A 15,996-nucleotide genomic window follows, 5' to 3' on the forward strand; every position below is an offset into this window, starting at 1 on the left:
AGTGGCCCCCGCTTGCCACAACTAGAGAAAACCCTCGCACAGAAACGAAGACCCAACACTGCAAAAATAAATTAGTTAATTAATAAACTCCTACCCCCAACATCTTCTTTAAAAAAAGAAATTGTTTCTAAGGGCTTTGAAAGATCTGAAGGGTTATGATTAAATTTCAAAATGGCTAGTAAATTTCTATTATGGAAAGGCATTTTGACACAAGTCTAATAGCTGTCCTTCTTTCAATCAATTTTAGATTTGGATAATCAGAAAAAGATCAGGTTCTTGCAAAGTAGGAGAGTTCCACATATTACTATTATATTTGCAGCAAACCTAATGCAAGATGTCTTTGCAGGTATCAGTGAGACTTAGCTCCATGTGCTGACTTCCTTGCCCCAGCCCCAACTTTATTGAGATATAATTGACATATAACAGTTTGTAAATTTGAGTGGTACAATATGATGATTTGATACACTTATGTATCGTGAATTGTTTACCACCATAAAGTTAGTTGAAACATCCTTCATGTCACATAATTACTATTTTTTGTTGTTGTTATTATAGTGAGAACATTTAAGATCTAGTCTCACAGCAGCTTTCAAGTATACAATATAGTACTGTTAACCATAGTCATCATGTGGTACATTAGATTCTGGGAACTTATTCATCTTATAGCTGAAAGTTTGTATCCTTTGACCAACATCTCCCCATTTCCCCCATCCACCTACCCCTGGAAACCATAAATTTACTCTCTTTTTCTATGACTCTGACATTTTTAGATTCCACATATAAGTGAGATCATACAGCATTTGTCTTTCTCTGTCTGACTTATGTCTCTTAGCATAATGCCCTCAGGGTCCATCCATGTTGTCATAAGTGGGAGGATTTCCTTCTTTTTTATGACTGAATAATATTCACATGTATATGTATGTATGCACACATACATTGTACATACATACCACATCTTCTTTATCCATTCATCTGTCAATGGACACTGAGGTTGTTTCATGTCTTGGCTGTTGTGAATAATGTTGCAGTGAACATGGGAGTGCAGATATTTCTTCAAGACAGTGATTTTATTTCCTTTGGATATATACCCAGAATTGGGATGTTGGGTAATATGGTAGTTCTATTTTTAATTTTTTGACGAACCTCTATACTATTTTCCATAGGGGCTGCACCAAATGCTGACTTCTTTGAGTGGTTTTGACACCTCTGTCAACACTATGACATATTTCGCCATAGCTTTTGGAGATTTTATGTTTCAAAGCTTCATTGCTTTGAACTGACTTTTTTTTAAACCAGAAAAGCTGTACTTTATTTACTGTTTAATCTCATACATGTATTATTATTCCCTTTCTTTGAGATTTGCCTCCAAACAACCCAAAATATTTTACCTCCAAACAACCTTAAATATTTACAGACATAAGAACTATCAAGAAAATAACTTTGTCACATGTCACTCTTTGCCTTAAATGAGCCCTTCCTTTCTGTACTGGATCAAATGCAGGCAATTGTTAACACTTAACATTGGATTGCACTTCAGTGAGTTTATATCTGAACAGGGTAAATAAACCATCTTATGTTCTGCTTAATAGGGTACTGCTGCTTTCTAACAATTTCTCAAATAGCCAATGCATAAAGCTTCTATGCTGGGACTGATTTTTTTTTTAAAGTTCATTGTGAATAGCAAGATAAACAACCTGTGGACTAAATTCTGCGTAAGTGTGCCTACTTTAAGTAGGGTTAAAAAACTCCTTGATGTTGCTATTTCTTTAGCTTGGCAGTAAAACAAAATCAATGCTAATTTGATAGGAGCTCACAAACCAAGTTTTGCTTTCATTGCCCTTTTAAAAAGAGTAAAGGGCTGTAGTTAGAATTAGAAATTACTTGGTGGATATGCCTGTTGAATAGCAGATGATTTTTATTCAATCCACTTTTAAAATCCATCACCTTAATTTTAGATATATTACTGAGAACAAGACCGTTGATCAAAATGGTTGCATTAAACCTGCTTATAATTTTGCAAAGTGATTTTTAGTTCCCCCTAAACACCCTTCCTCCTGGCAGAGGGAAAAAATTGCTCATGGGCTGTTCAAAGTTGGCTCTGTTTTTCTTAGATGATCTTTAATTACACTTTAAAGCAGAATTTCTTTATGGGGAGTTGAAATTCAGCCTGTTAGAAAATTACAGGGGGTATTTGGGGATCTGCTGTTAGTTGCAGGAACAAATAGATTAGTAAGACAAATGATCAGTAGTCTAAAAAAATTACCTATGGGAGATAATTATTAGACCAGGGAAGATCTGACTGTGGTCATGATAGCTGCCTAAATTATGAGCTTATCAAACCTGTTGTAGAAGCTGCTGAGGAGATTTATATTAGCCACTAGGAACCACTGGAGGAGTCATCTTGGAGATTAATAAATTTACTCTGGCCTGGTCTCATACCTCAGCTCAAACCAGCAGTGATCTAGGCTGGAGTTAGAGTTGAGGGAAGAGGAGGTCCATGAGCCCGGGATCATTGAGGAACCATGTACGGATGGAACCAGGGCAAAGGGTTTATGGTGATATTTTGGAGAAGGCAGGGCAGAAGGTTCACAAAACAGGGCAGATTAATGGGAATGTCTTTTCTCTTTTGAAGAGTCCAAAGGTGATCAGGATTTGGTGTAACCATCATGTCACTAGTAATCTTTCTGAGAGTCTCCCATATCATGGTGACCTAAGACCGACAGGATGGGAGGAACAAGAGCTGATAGGCCAAATATGTGAGGTAGCAACTTTATTGGAACAATTTGAACATTTAATAAACAGATTTTTTTAGCTTTCTTTATGGATGTAGACATTTCCAAGGTGAAATGTAATATTAACCTCTGGGCATATACCTAGAGCTGGAGAAAAAGGAACTGAGTGTGAGTTAACGGATGAGGCCAGTGAGGAAAGGCAAGGAAGTCTAGAGGAATTAAGTACATAGCTCTGTCTTATACTTGACATTTTGACACTCTGTAAGGTTTCACTCTAGTGCAGAAAGCACAAAATTCACCCGGAGACAGGTTTTATGTCAGACAACCTATCCATCCCTATGTGTGATAATTTGAAAACTCCGTACTTTAGTAAAAGATCAGTACATAGTAGGTGTTCAGTAAAAACGTGTTGACTCAATGAAATAACAAGTTTATAGATGATTTTGTCAGACAAAGATTAGTTTTATTTACAAATGGGTTGATTTTGAGGAGTTAAATTTTTTAATCCACAGTTTATTTTTTTCTTAACCTAAAAATGGGAAGGCCTCTTATTACACCAAAGCTTTCTTTCTAAGATTTGCACTTTATTTTTAGTCATTGTTTGGGTATTTTGGAAAACTCTGAATAGATCCAAGTCAATTTAACTACTTGTTAAATGACTATTCTGTCTAAAGCCCTCCTTAGGCATGGGAGGATATAGAGAAAATAAAATTTGTTCTGTGCCCTCAAAGAACTTAAAAAAACAAAAGTAATATTTGTAATTTTAAATTGGAATCATAGAAAATGATAAAACATAAGGTTGTAGGTGAGTACAGTGAAAGAGATAGACATTTTACCCGCTATGGTTGGGTCAAATGAGTCAATAGTGTTGATCAAAATAATGGCCGATGATGCTATTTACAGCTTTTCCATGAGTTCCTTGCCATTCTTCTGGGTATTGTCTAAGCAGATTTGTCTTTCTAACAGAAGTCATAACCACATAGGTCATGGAAGGCTTGTTTTCCATTGGTCAAACAGCATCAGGTTCTCTGCCAAAAATTTACAAGGAATAAATAATAACTTTATCAACAAGGAGGAGGCTTTAGAGGAGGCTTCTTTGCTGTTTATTTATTTATTTAATTTATTTTTTTTTGCGGTACGTGGGCCTCACTGTTGTGGCCTCTCCCATTGCAGAGCACAGCGTCTGGACGCGCAGGCTCAGCGGCCATGGCTCACGGGCCCAGCCGCTCCGCGGCATGTGGGATCTTCCCGGACCGGGGCACGAACCCGTGTCCCCTGCATCGGCAGGCGGACTCTCAACCACTGCGCCACCAGGGAAGCCCCATTTGCTGTTTATTGATGTTTGCCTTGTAGACTGACACTATGTTTTATACATCTTTGTTTTTGTCTTATTTAGAGCACAGCACAATGGAATATTAATGTTTGTTGAACAAACATACGAAGGGCTATAGACAACTTTTTTCTATTCTTTTATAAGTTTGTAACAAGAACATTTGCAAGGGTGAGAAATCTTTTTAGGGTCATCTCTTTCTATGTTCTAAAAATGCTTCAAGTGGCAGAAGGGTAACACTGAGACCACTTCTGAATGGTCCCCATCGGTGCTCACATTTCCCAGATCACCGGCTGTCCTGGGACAGACTGCCCATTTGCTTCACAGGTGAAACAATTCTGCCTTTCTGAATTTTGAATAAAATGCAGCACGAGAATAAGGAGATTATGGCCTCTTGGCTAAAAGCTTAAGCTTTAGTGTCAATATCCATTAACTTTTTTTTTTTTTAACAAAGAACTGGGGTACTGGGATTCACCATATCTGTCTTCTATTTTCATTCCTTGATTGGGAAGACTTAAATCAGATAGAGATACTCAGCTCACCCACCATACCCACACATGTGCATATGCGCAATACAGACACACACATACCATCACAGCAACACATGGAGAAGAAATAGAGCAAATAATGGTGTATGTGTAGGGATAAGAAGCTGTTAAAATGTTTTGGCAATCTTCTCATGTCTGAAAAATGGCAGTGTACGTATTTGACCAAGGCCATAATGGTACCCTAGTCCCTAATCGTCAGCTTCATCATTTCATTTCTGAATGATTGAAATTCTGAAATACTCAGGAATTGGTTAACTGGATAAGCAATTCCTGAAAGGGAACAGTCTTAGAAGAACTATAATCTGCAACTTGAGCCTCAGGAACTTTAGTCTGAATTACCGTGGGACATTTTATTTTATGTTACTGTAGAGGAGAACAACACAATTTTAGTCTAAGTTGTAGCTAGAATGGTTCGTTAAAAATCTGACAGCTATGCACTTATAAATACCTAACTTTAAATGACCATGAGATTCAGTTCTATTATCATTCACTTACTCCATGCTATAAGAAACTGGACAAATCCAGGGGTAGCAAAATATTGAGTTGACAGTGTGCCTGGGACATGGAATTTCTGACACTATGTGGTTATTTTATGAGACCCAGTAAAGGTTTCCAACTGCACAACATTCTATTCAAGGTAACCCAGAAATACTTTCTTAGTTTGGTAACTCAGTGCTCCTCCAACATAGCCTCTCCAGGTTGACCATTGGTATTTCCAAAGTATGGAGGAGCTTAGAGCTTTGATGCATCACCCAACAATATTGGATCTGTCTGTGGGACCACAATACATTTATTGTTTCCTTTTTTTTTTACATCCAAATAGAAATATACCATCTCCAAGGGGCTGTGAGAGTCTTTCTAACTAACTTAAATGGTAGTGGCAGAAAGAAAAACAAGATACTGTGTTTACCATTGGTGATTTCCAAATTGTTGTGTCTTCCAGATGGGTTAGAGGGGTTAAATTACTACAATGAATACCATTTTGAAAATGTTTCTTTTGGTATCCAAAGGCATCAAATTAAAATGTTAGTTTTGTGGAATTTTAACACAACCCACATTTGGGTAGTGGCGGTGGGGAACATCATAAGGGTTTTGACTTACTGTTATCTCGAAACTCTGCAATGTTAACTGACCACCAGCGTTGTTTTCTTTGGGGAGATAATGTTTTCCAGCTGTTGCGTTACCACCTCTTCCTTGTTTCTCTTATTTGAGACACCACTTGCTTTTCAGTGTAACCAAATAGTTAAATCAGTGTTGAGTATATCACTAGATAAGAAAGAATAGACCGAGTTTAGAATACAGAGCGTCTCTATCAATTAGAAGTCGACTCTGAGCTTCAGGGTGATTATCATCAAGGCCCAGAGGAAGCTACCAGCCATTAAGCAAATTGTAGAGAGGTAACTCTCCTTTCCTGAAATGTGAAAGCTCTCATATATTTAGTTTTAACCAGACTAGGTTGATTGTTTCTTATTAACATAAAAATGGAATTGTAGCTAATGCAGATGGGTACAAGATTCCAACATTGGCCTGCTTTACTCAACGTAGAGTCAGGAAAAGGGGCAATTGCCCATCCAATTCCCATATACAAGGGAACTTTTAATATGTGTCCACAAGGGCAGCCCACCCAATACTCCCTATAGGCTTTTAAAATATGCCTTCTTAAGGCTCTCACAGATTTAATAAAACCTCCATCAAATTTTGGTGTTGCTGCAGTCCCAAACAATCAAATTTTAAGAACCTGTGAGGCCTCACCTGGATTTGCACGGCGCCAGAACTAGATGGAGCTTTTATTAAACCTGATCTCACACTGTTGGAGATGTCTGTGGAGTCAAGTGAATGAGCAACAGTGGGGCAGATCCAGTCAGCAACCCTCCTTGCAGGCATCCCTTCAGCATTGCTTTCCTGTTGTATGTTGCAGTGTTTACATAGAGTTTTCACAGAAGGATTCATTTAGGATTAACCTAATTGAATAAACACAAAGCTGCATAATTTATGGACCAAAATAGTTTTTCCTGGTAGGGTTGCTGACTAGCATTTCCTTTCTCCCTAATGGAATACGGCAAAGTCCCATATTGTTATAATCAGAATTTCATCTTTGAGTCAATCCAGTTCATTTGCATGATATGATTTTATTATAAGCCAGATGAATAAATAATGCTCATGAAGAGAGCCTTTTCTTCAAGCAAAGTAATGGATATTTTATATATATATATATATATATATATATTCCCTTAATGGAAATGGGTAAGTCCAGTAGCAGAACCTATCATTATGGGAATTATACTGAATTCTTATTACTGTTTCCCCAAAAAAGATAACTTAGGGAAATAATAAATATTGTGACTTAGATTTTGCTAATGAGAATAGGATAAATAAAAGAATGCATGCTGGGAAGATGGAGTAAGATCCTAGAAAACTAGCCTTCATGGTACTTCCCCATTTAAAAATCCACAATTCCCTCTTCCCTGTTAAGTCAAGTTTGAGCTTCTTTACTTGTGTTTCAAGAGCTTGCATAATCTGGCTCCATCGTAACTGCCCAGCCTGATTGACCTTGCTCATTACTACTTGCCCTCCATCAGGAATTGATAAGCAGTGATAATCACTCCCCATGGGCCCCATGCCTCATTTGCTGAAAACACATGATGGCTTTTGCACCTGCTGATGCCTCCACATTGAATGACCAACTTCTGGTGCCTGCCAGTTTAAATTTTAGCCATCTTTACAGGTGTTGCTCAAGACCCATCATCTCAGGGATAAAAGACCAAACTCTGACTACTCCTTCCTATGGTGAATTTTTGCTTCTGTGATAGGCTGAAAAATGGTCCTCCAAAGATATACCTCTGTCCTAATTTCCAGAATCTGTGAATGTAATCTTATTTGAAAAAAGGTCTTTGCAGATGCAATTAATTTAAGGGCATCGAGATGAGAAGATTATCTTGGATTATCTGGGTGGGAATAATGCCATCACAAGTGTCCTTATAAGAGAAAGGGAGATGGAGATTTGAGACACACAGAGAGAAAGGGGCAGTGTGAACATGGAGGTAGAGATTGGAGTGATGTGGCCACAAATCGAGGAATGCAGACAGCCCAGAAGCTGGAAGAGGCAAAGAATGAATTCTCCCTAGAGCCTCCGTAGGTAGTGCCACCTGCTGACACCTTGGCTTTGGACTACTGGTCTCCAGAATCATGAGAGAATAAATTTCTGTTGTTTTGAGCCATTAATTTTGTGGTAATTTTGTCACAGTAGCCACAGGAAATTAATACACCTTTGGAAAGTGCTGCACATTTACTGTTTGGTACTGGTAAGTTCCCTAATACGTCCCGTGTGGCTGCTCTCTTCCCAAATAGATTATAAGTTCCTGGCAGGCTCTCAGAGATAACTGGCATAGAATTGCTCCTAGAATATCACTGAATTCTTTTGGAATAAGTTATTGGTTATTTTTAATATTCTGGGCAAGACAAAATGCTGGTTGTATTTTAGTGATCTATTGGCTCCTGCTTCAGGTAAATAGTTCATCTCTAGAATGAGATTGTGGATCTATTAGACTGTTTTCTCTTAAGCTGGCTGTTGCCAGAGTGTAATAAATGTAGGTCTTCCATATGCCTTTGCTATTTAGTTCGGTCTCCTTGTCATTTGCAAATCTTCTCCAAGGTGATTTTCTGATTCCAGGGCTGCTGACCCCTGTGCAGTTCATTCTCATCTGTTATAGAACGTCAGCACTGAATTGCTCCTGCCCAGATTTCTCCTCTTCCCAAGGGAAAGAGACTAAATGGCTTAGGAGGTTGGCAGCATTGTATCTCAGATTAGCATGCTGGGCTTATGCAATTTAAATAGGGTTAGCAAAATTAGCAGGTACTGGAAACATGCACTGCCAGATCTCATGAGGCCAATATCTGCATTTCCCTTGATGTCCAGGGCTCTCTGGAGCAGTGCCCGCAGTGACTCAGCATTCTTCCAAGGAACATGGATGGATGGGGAATGAAGTTCAACACCCTATGCTGGTAGTCTTCTGACAACCCTTCAAAATGATTCCTTTATAAGAAAGCTGAATTTTCAAGAATTAATTCCTTCAAGTTCAAGGTGTTGGGCCTCATTTTTATATGCCCACTCACTGAAACTTTTATTTCATCATGAATGTACCTCTACTGGTAGGAGATACAGGCTGGTTCTTCCTTTAGAACTTTAGAACCTCTGAGGTGCACATTTAGGAATCTGAATTGCAGAATCTAAAGGTTCTTCTAAAGGAGATCTGAACTAGAAATGTTGACTCACCACAAAACTAATCTCTCAAGACATATGAAAACTTTTGATCAAATTAATCTACAGTTGCAATTTAAGGGTGTTAAATAGTAACCCATGGGGTTAGTCTAAGGGGAGCTTCAATGATATTTCTAATCAAGGGGCTACTGGTATCAAAATAACTAGTGGCTTCCCAACTGTCTGAAGGAGAAGGACAGTTTAGATATTGTAAAAAATAATCACATCCCCTTATTCTGCTCTTTATCCTGTCCTCAAGTGGGTCCTCTTGGTGAGCCTGTGTGTAGGTTCTGTGGTGTTCCTAGTATGGCCTCCATGAGAGGAACCATGTAAGCAAAATCCCCTTGATAATGAGATAAATGTTTTTTCCTGATGTACTGATTCCACAATTTTACATGTTTAGAACTAGGTAACCCTACTCAGTGTGGCACTTTTGTTAATTTCCTTTAGGTTGAAGAAAGCCCTTGGTAGAGGGAATTCTTTAGCTGGAAAACTATTTTAATCCCTTTCTGAGTGGTGGCCCAATTTGTTTAACTCTTCAGATATAGTTCAGGTAGAATGGACACAAAGAAGAGTCAACCTAATTTACAAAACAGCAATAGTTTATGACAACCAAAGTCATCCAATTGGCTTCTGAGTTACCCCTGAAAGCTCTAAATTAACTTTATTATCAACAAAGTACAGGTCTGAATTTCTCAATCTGTCACTCTGTAAGAGGAGCAGGTACGCTATAGGCTTAATTTTTACCACTAATCAGGACCATACTCAGTCTAACTAAATTGAAAATATTTAAGAATCATTTTAGACACTCTGTAGTATTTATTGGCTTATCAATGGCCTTTGATTCATATACAGGAACTGTCAGTTAGGCATGCCATCTGATCTTGATCTAGCCTTTTAAAGTTTCTTTAGAGCATTTGTCAATACACCACATCAAAAATCATAGTGGGCAAAGCAATTCCATTTTTAAGTAGCACAAGAAAGGGCTTCTTCTGTTTATAGTCATTTCTAATGGTTTTCTGTGGTTCCAGTATGAATTGGATGACCACCACCAAATGCAACACATACTTTACACTCTGCTGATTCCTGAATGTCACCTATGCTTAATATTGCCTTGGGATTCAGGAATTACTTCACAGAAGAGGGTGATACTTGAAGAGTGGCTTTGCCAGGCAGATAAGGAGTCAGGGAGCACTCTGGCAGAAGGAACAGCATATTTACGTGTAGGTGGGAGAAAGCCTGGCACCTTGGGGCACTTTAAGTGGTGCCTTATGGCTAGAGCATGTTATAGTCCTAAGCTGTTGTCCCAAGCTCAGCCTTGGAAGATCTCAGCCTGCAGGTTTATCTCCCTAAACAGGTGAGGCGGTCCCTTGCTTTTTCAGGGAATTGCTTTGGTCTCTGCTGTTCATTTTATGTCTTAAGCCTGCTTTCCCTTCTATGTGGGTTTCCTGAATTTTTTCCTTTGCCTTCAGATAAGCTCCTTTCTCCTGCCCAGCCTTGGGGACAACACCTAGCACAGAGGTCTGCCAGGATTTGTAGTCAGGCTTTCCCCCAAACAATTCTCTGCTTTCATTGAATTCCCTTTGGTGGCAGCTTTCTTTCAGGCAAGTGATATCAGCCTCTGACTTTCCCAAGCTCTGTTCCAGACCTCATCCTTTGTCTGACTAGGATGGGGATCTAGTGCCCAGGAAGTAAAACTGGAGTAGTGGGAAAGGGCCAGATCATTGAGATCCTCGCTTGTTAGGTTAAGGTATTTGGAGTCTACCCGTAAGGATGGTGAGCGACTGGGTGATTTTCAGCAGTGTATTGAGAAGATCAATATCGATTTTAGAAAGATGACCTTGATGGTTTGGTAGAAAATGGACAAGGTGCGGAGAATAGTTAGGAAGCTATATCAGTACTCAAGCCTTCTGTCAATGCTCAAGTGAGAATTGAGGAACAAACGTAACAGCAGAGAGGATGGAAAGGGAAAGAAATTAAAGAGATTTTTAAAAGATAATGTTGATGAGAATTGTTGGTTTGGATGTTAAAATTGAGGACTGGGAAAGAGAGAGGCTAAGGGAACTTGTTGGGTGATGGTGCCATACTCCCTGTAACTGGGAACCGAGGGGGATGATTAGGTTTAGGAGGAGTCGGTGGGGTGTCAGTGGACTTAAGTCATGTACATCTTGAGGTGGAGGCTCCTATGAGGAATCCAGGTGTAGCAGCCCAGGAGGCAGCTGAAAGCATGAGGACAGAAGGCTAAAGCTATAGTTCTATGAGTTGTCATTGGCACCCATATGTCGTGGTGGAATATTAGTTAGCCCTTAAATTGTAATTATTGAGACTAAGTAGCAACATGGGTACATGAAAAGATCAGGCTACAAAATTTTATCTACTTTGGACTTCAACTATGTAAAATTATGTTTTATTCATTTGCAAAAGAATAAAAGTGAGAAGGGGAAATGGAAAAATTAAACACAGCAGATTTGTTAACATAGTGGGTTCTTTTTAAATTTAATTATTCACGTCCAGCTTCTTTTCAAAAACAATTTATGATATCATGAAATTTTGTTAATTTTATAAAAAATTATTTCTATTGTTAAAATGTTATTTGTATAATACATTGAAAATTAATATAAGATATCATATGAGAAAAAAACTTTTTAAACTTCCGTGTGAATGATTATTATAATATGAACATTGTTTTTTTTGCGTATCTTTAAAGAAGTGGTGTTTTCATAATTAACTTCTAGCACTTTCTTCTAAATATTTGTATTATTTTATCAATCCTCTACATCCTTTTGAAGATCACAGTGAGCCAGGGAATTTCCTGAACACTCAGAATATGGAAAAAGCACAAGTAAAGTGATAGATGACATTTGCTTGGATTATAAAACTATTTTTTTGAACAATTTCTATATGCCAGGCACTATGCCGATGACACATAAAAAGAATAAAACATATTCCCCATCTTCAGGGATCTTAGAATTTGGTGCAGGAGATGAAGGGCAAATAGGCAATTATTCTACAGCATGATTAGTAAAATCATGGATCCTTACCATAACTCTAAGGGAACACATCATAGGGACACTGAGGGCTTCCCAGAGGAGACGGTGTCTGCAGTGAGTCTTGAACTATTTATAGAAATTGAGGTGAAGGGGTACAGGAGGTACTTTCCAAGAAAGGGAACGCATCACATGCAAATACTCCAAGTAAGAAAGCACAACAGGTTTGGGAAATTTGTAGAAGGTCACTCTGACTTTTCGAAGAGCTAGTAGAGGGGGGAGTTAGGCTGAAGACAGAGCAGGTCCTGAGTGGTCTTTTTTGAACTTGGACCTCTAAGAAATGAGGAGTCATTGGATGACTTTTGCAAAGGGAGTAACATGATTAGAAAGATGATTCTGGGTGCAGTGTAGTGAATGGATCGGGAGGGTTTGGGAGGAGAGGCCAACCCAAGAGCTGTTGCTATGATGCAGGAAGAGAAATTAGAGCCTGAATTAGGTAACCAAGTGAAGGGAATGAAGATGAGAAATCTTAATGCAGAGCAATCAGCAATACTTGGTGACTGAGTGTAGAAGGTGAGGGAAAGAGAAGAGTCAAGGATGACTCCTGGGTTTCTGGCTTTGGAAATGGGGTTTCCCTCTCCCCTGAGATGGGAAAAACAGAAGAAGGAGCAGATGTGGGTGGGAAGATGGTAAATTCAGTTTCAGTACATTGAGTTGGAGGAGTCTGTGGGAGAGCCACGTGGTGGAAATGTCTTGTGTGTGGTGATATTTACTGGTTGGGAGCTTGGATGAGAGATCTGGGCTAAGATGAGAGGGGGCTAAAATTGGAGCTGGCAAATGAAGGACAAGTCAGTGCTGTTCTGTGTGTGGCACATATAAGATGCAGATGTAAGCTTAGATGTATCAATATATGAATTAAGGAATGGAGTCAATGGATCCTTTGGAATCGGAGAGCACTTCAGGGACTGTCTAGTCTATAAAATTACTGATGAGTCGGTGAGGATACTGAAGTTAAAAAAATGAGATTTAACAACGACAGAATTTAGACTCAGAAACCTAGACTTTATGAATTTATGTCCAGTTCTCTTTCTGCTCTATATGGATGCTGGGTTGGAGGTAGAAAAAATAACTAAATGAGGAAAAACATGAGAGAGGAAACGGCTTTAGAGCAAGAAGCAGGAGTTTGCCTCTAAGTAGTGGGAAATGAGACCACCATCCCTGACCCTCACACCCCCTGCCTTCCTAGAAGGCAGTCATTCAAATTCCCATGGATTGGCCACCATCTTGGAACCCAGATTTTCTCTCTTTGCCCTTAGGTTAGGGGTTATTTTGACTCTGTGTGAAATTTATGAAGCATTGCTTTGTTCTGGGAGAAATTTTGTCACCTGTATGAGTCAAAAGCCGTGACTTCCATTGCTCTGTGACCCAGGAAAAACTATGGACTTTCAAAAAGAAAGATGCAGTTATGTAATAGCTTTCTCACTGCTGTGATGTTTCAGGGCGACCTGACTGTAATGTCATTTCCATGCTTCTAAATTGTTTTTATCGTAGATGAAATGAAATGAAGCTGTTGAGGACAAGCTGAATGGGAAATGCATCTGGCAGCTCTGCAAGGTATGCATCGGGCTGCCCTCTACTCCGTGAGAGCGACACCTTGCTTTTATTTTGCCCAGTTCTTCAAAGTGAAATGGTAAATAGCATTAGCAGATCAAGTCAGGAGGACTTAAGTCAGCTTTGTAGTGAAACTTGGTGTTTCTTTGCTGTTGGACGCATTTGTGTGTTAAGTGCCCCCGTCTGTTCAGGTCTCAGATGGGGAATTTTTGAATTTGGATTGTAGTGACTCACCCAGGTTGGTGGGCAGTTTGCAGGGTAGGTTATGTGTTAAAGAAAATCAGCCATTTCTGTAGGTTGGCCTCGCCGAGGCTTGGGTAAAAGGTTAGGAGGACAGACCGCGTTAGCCTGAAGGTGTTTTATATTATCAAAGCTAGACTTTCTCAAGGCAGTTTGTCCTTTGGCCAGGGGGAAGATGAGTTTTCTAAATGACTTAACTAACTTCTTTTTTGGCATACTTTTACAATTGGTTCATTTCCAGGTACCAGAAAGAATGTAAATATGGAACGAATCAACTTTTTCCACATTTTTCTCTAGCAGTTCTTTTATGAAGAACAGATTTTCCATAGAGGAAATTAAAAAATACATAAAACTGAGAAACTGTGGTGTTGTTGAGAACGGCCTCATTTTCCATGTCACTTTGTAACTGGCAGTGCACACTGCATTCAAATGGCATTAATATAAAGCATGGAGTTTGTTTCAATTAGCTTCATTTTTCCTTGAGATGAGGAATTATCATAAATCCCTGAAATAACAGTTGACTCACAGAGATGCTTGTGTCATTGCATTAGGAATTTTTTTACATCTTTTTTCTAACTACATCTAGTTATAAAAATGATGAAACTCCGATTTAATGCATTTACTATGGGCCTTTTGCCTAAATTAAGAAGGGGGAGAGAAGGGCAATGGTATAACTCATTTCTCAAAGACAACAAATTATTTTTTTTACAGTAAATTTGGGTAGAATGATTTTTTTTTCCATTTTAGAGCATTTTTATACAAGAAACAAGAATTTTCATTAGCATTTGCTTCAGATTTTTTTCTTGGATGCCATTCTTTTGAGTGATCTGAAAATATTCTTCTGGTGCATCTGTAAACATCTGAAAATTCGATATTTGGTAAAAGACAATTGATATGGACAGCTCAAAAAGCCAGAATTTTATGCAAAGCGGTATCTGGATTGCCATCTAAATGAAAACCGCATGTCAAACAGATGCCATAAATATGAGTTCAGACAAATGCCCATTGATAGTTTTTCCGTGGTGCATCTTAGATGGTTCAGCGAGTTACAGATCTTGAGAAGTACAGCCTGTTTGGTATGCTGAAGGCAAGTTAAAGTTCCTTTCTTTCTATAGTGACACTACAAGTCTAACCTTTATTGTCAGAGTCTCAGCTGAATTTTCTAACAGCAGATGAGTGGGAATTCATGGAAATAGCATGTGTTTCACCAGTTTCCTTTATTTCTCCCTCAGGACAAGCAGCTGTCAGGTCAGCCCCCCCATCACAGAGCTTGAAGCCATCAAGAGCAGGGATATATTTGCCTTGTTCTGAGGGCAGGCTTTCTGCCGACTCGGGAGATCACATAAATACCTTCAGGCCAGCATATCTGAGTCATCAGTGAGTGACCTCCCTGACAGGCTGAAACCACAAAATGCGACTTATGGAGCCCTCGATGCAGGCTGCCCAGTGCCAGGTTCCACTGAAGCAATAAACAAGAAGGGATGAATTCATTCACATTCACACCCCCAGTTTTCTACATGGTAGGAAAATAATTCCAGAGGGTAATAGTAACATAAAAATGCAGCCACAAAACTTTTATAACCCTGTTTCCTCAAGTGCTTTACAATGAAATCCAGAATCTTTGATAGATCTTGTTCTGTGTCCTAAGTTCATTTTTAAAAAATTTTAAATTTAATTTTATTATTTTTTATACAGCAGGTTCTTATTAGTTATCCATTTTATACATATTAGTGTATACATGTCAATCCCAATCTCCCAATTCATCCCACCCCCAGCCCCCCACCACTTTCCCCCCTTGGTGTCTGTACGTTTGTTCTCTACATCTGTGTATCTATTTCTGCCCTGCAAACCGGTTCATCTGTACCATTTTTCTAGGTTCCACATATATGCGTTAATATACGATACTTGCTTTCTCTTTCTGACTTACTTCACTCTGTATGACAGTCTCTAGGTCCATCCACGTCTCCACAAATGAAACAATTTCCTTCCTTTTATGGCTGAGTAGTATTCCACTGTATATATGTACCACATCTTCTTTATCCATTCGTCTGTCAATGGGCATTTAGGTTTCTTCCATAACCTGGCTATTGTAAATAGTGCTGCAATGAACATTGGGGTGCATGTGTCTTTTTGAATTATGGTTTTCTCTGGGTATGTCCAATAGTGGGATTGCTGGGTCATATGGGTCATTTTTAGTTTTTTAAGGGACCCCCATACTGTTCTCCATAGTGGCTGTATCAGTTTACATTCCCACCAACAGTGCAAGAGGGTTCCCTTTTCTGCACACCCT

This window comes from Leucopleurus acutus (genome assembly GCF_964270905.1).
Source record: "Leucopleurus acutus genome assembly, chromosome: 5".
NCBI lineage: Eukaryota > Metazoa > Chordata > Mammalia > Artiodactyla > Delphinidae > Leucopleurus > Leucopleurus acutus.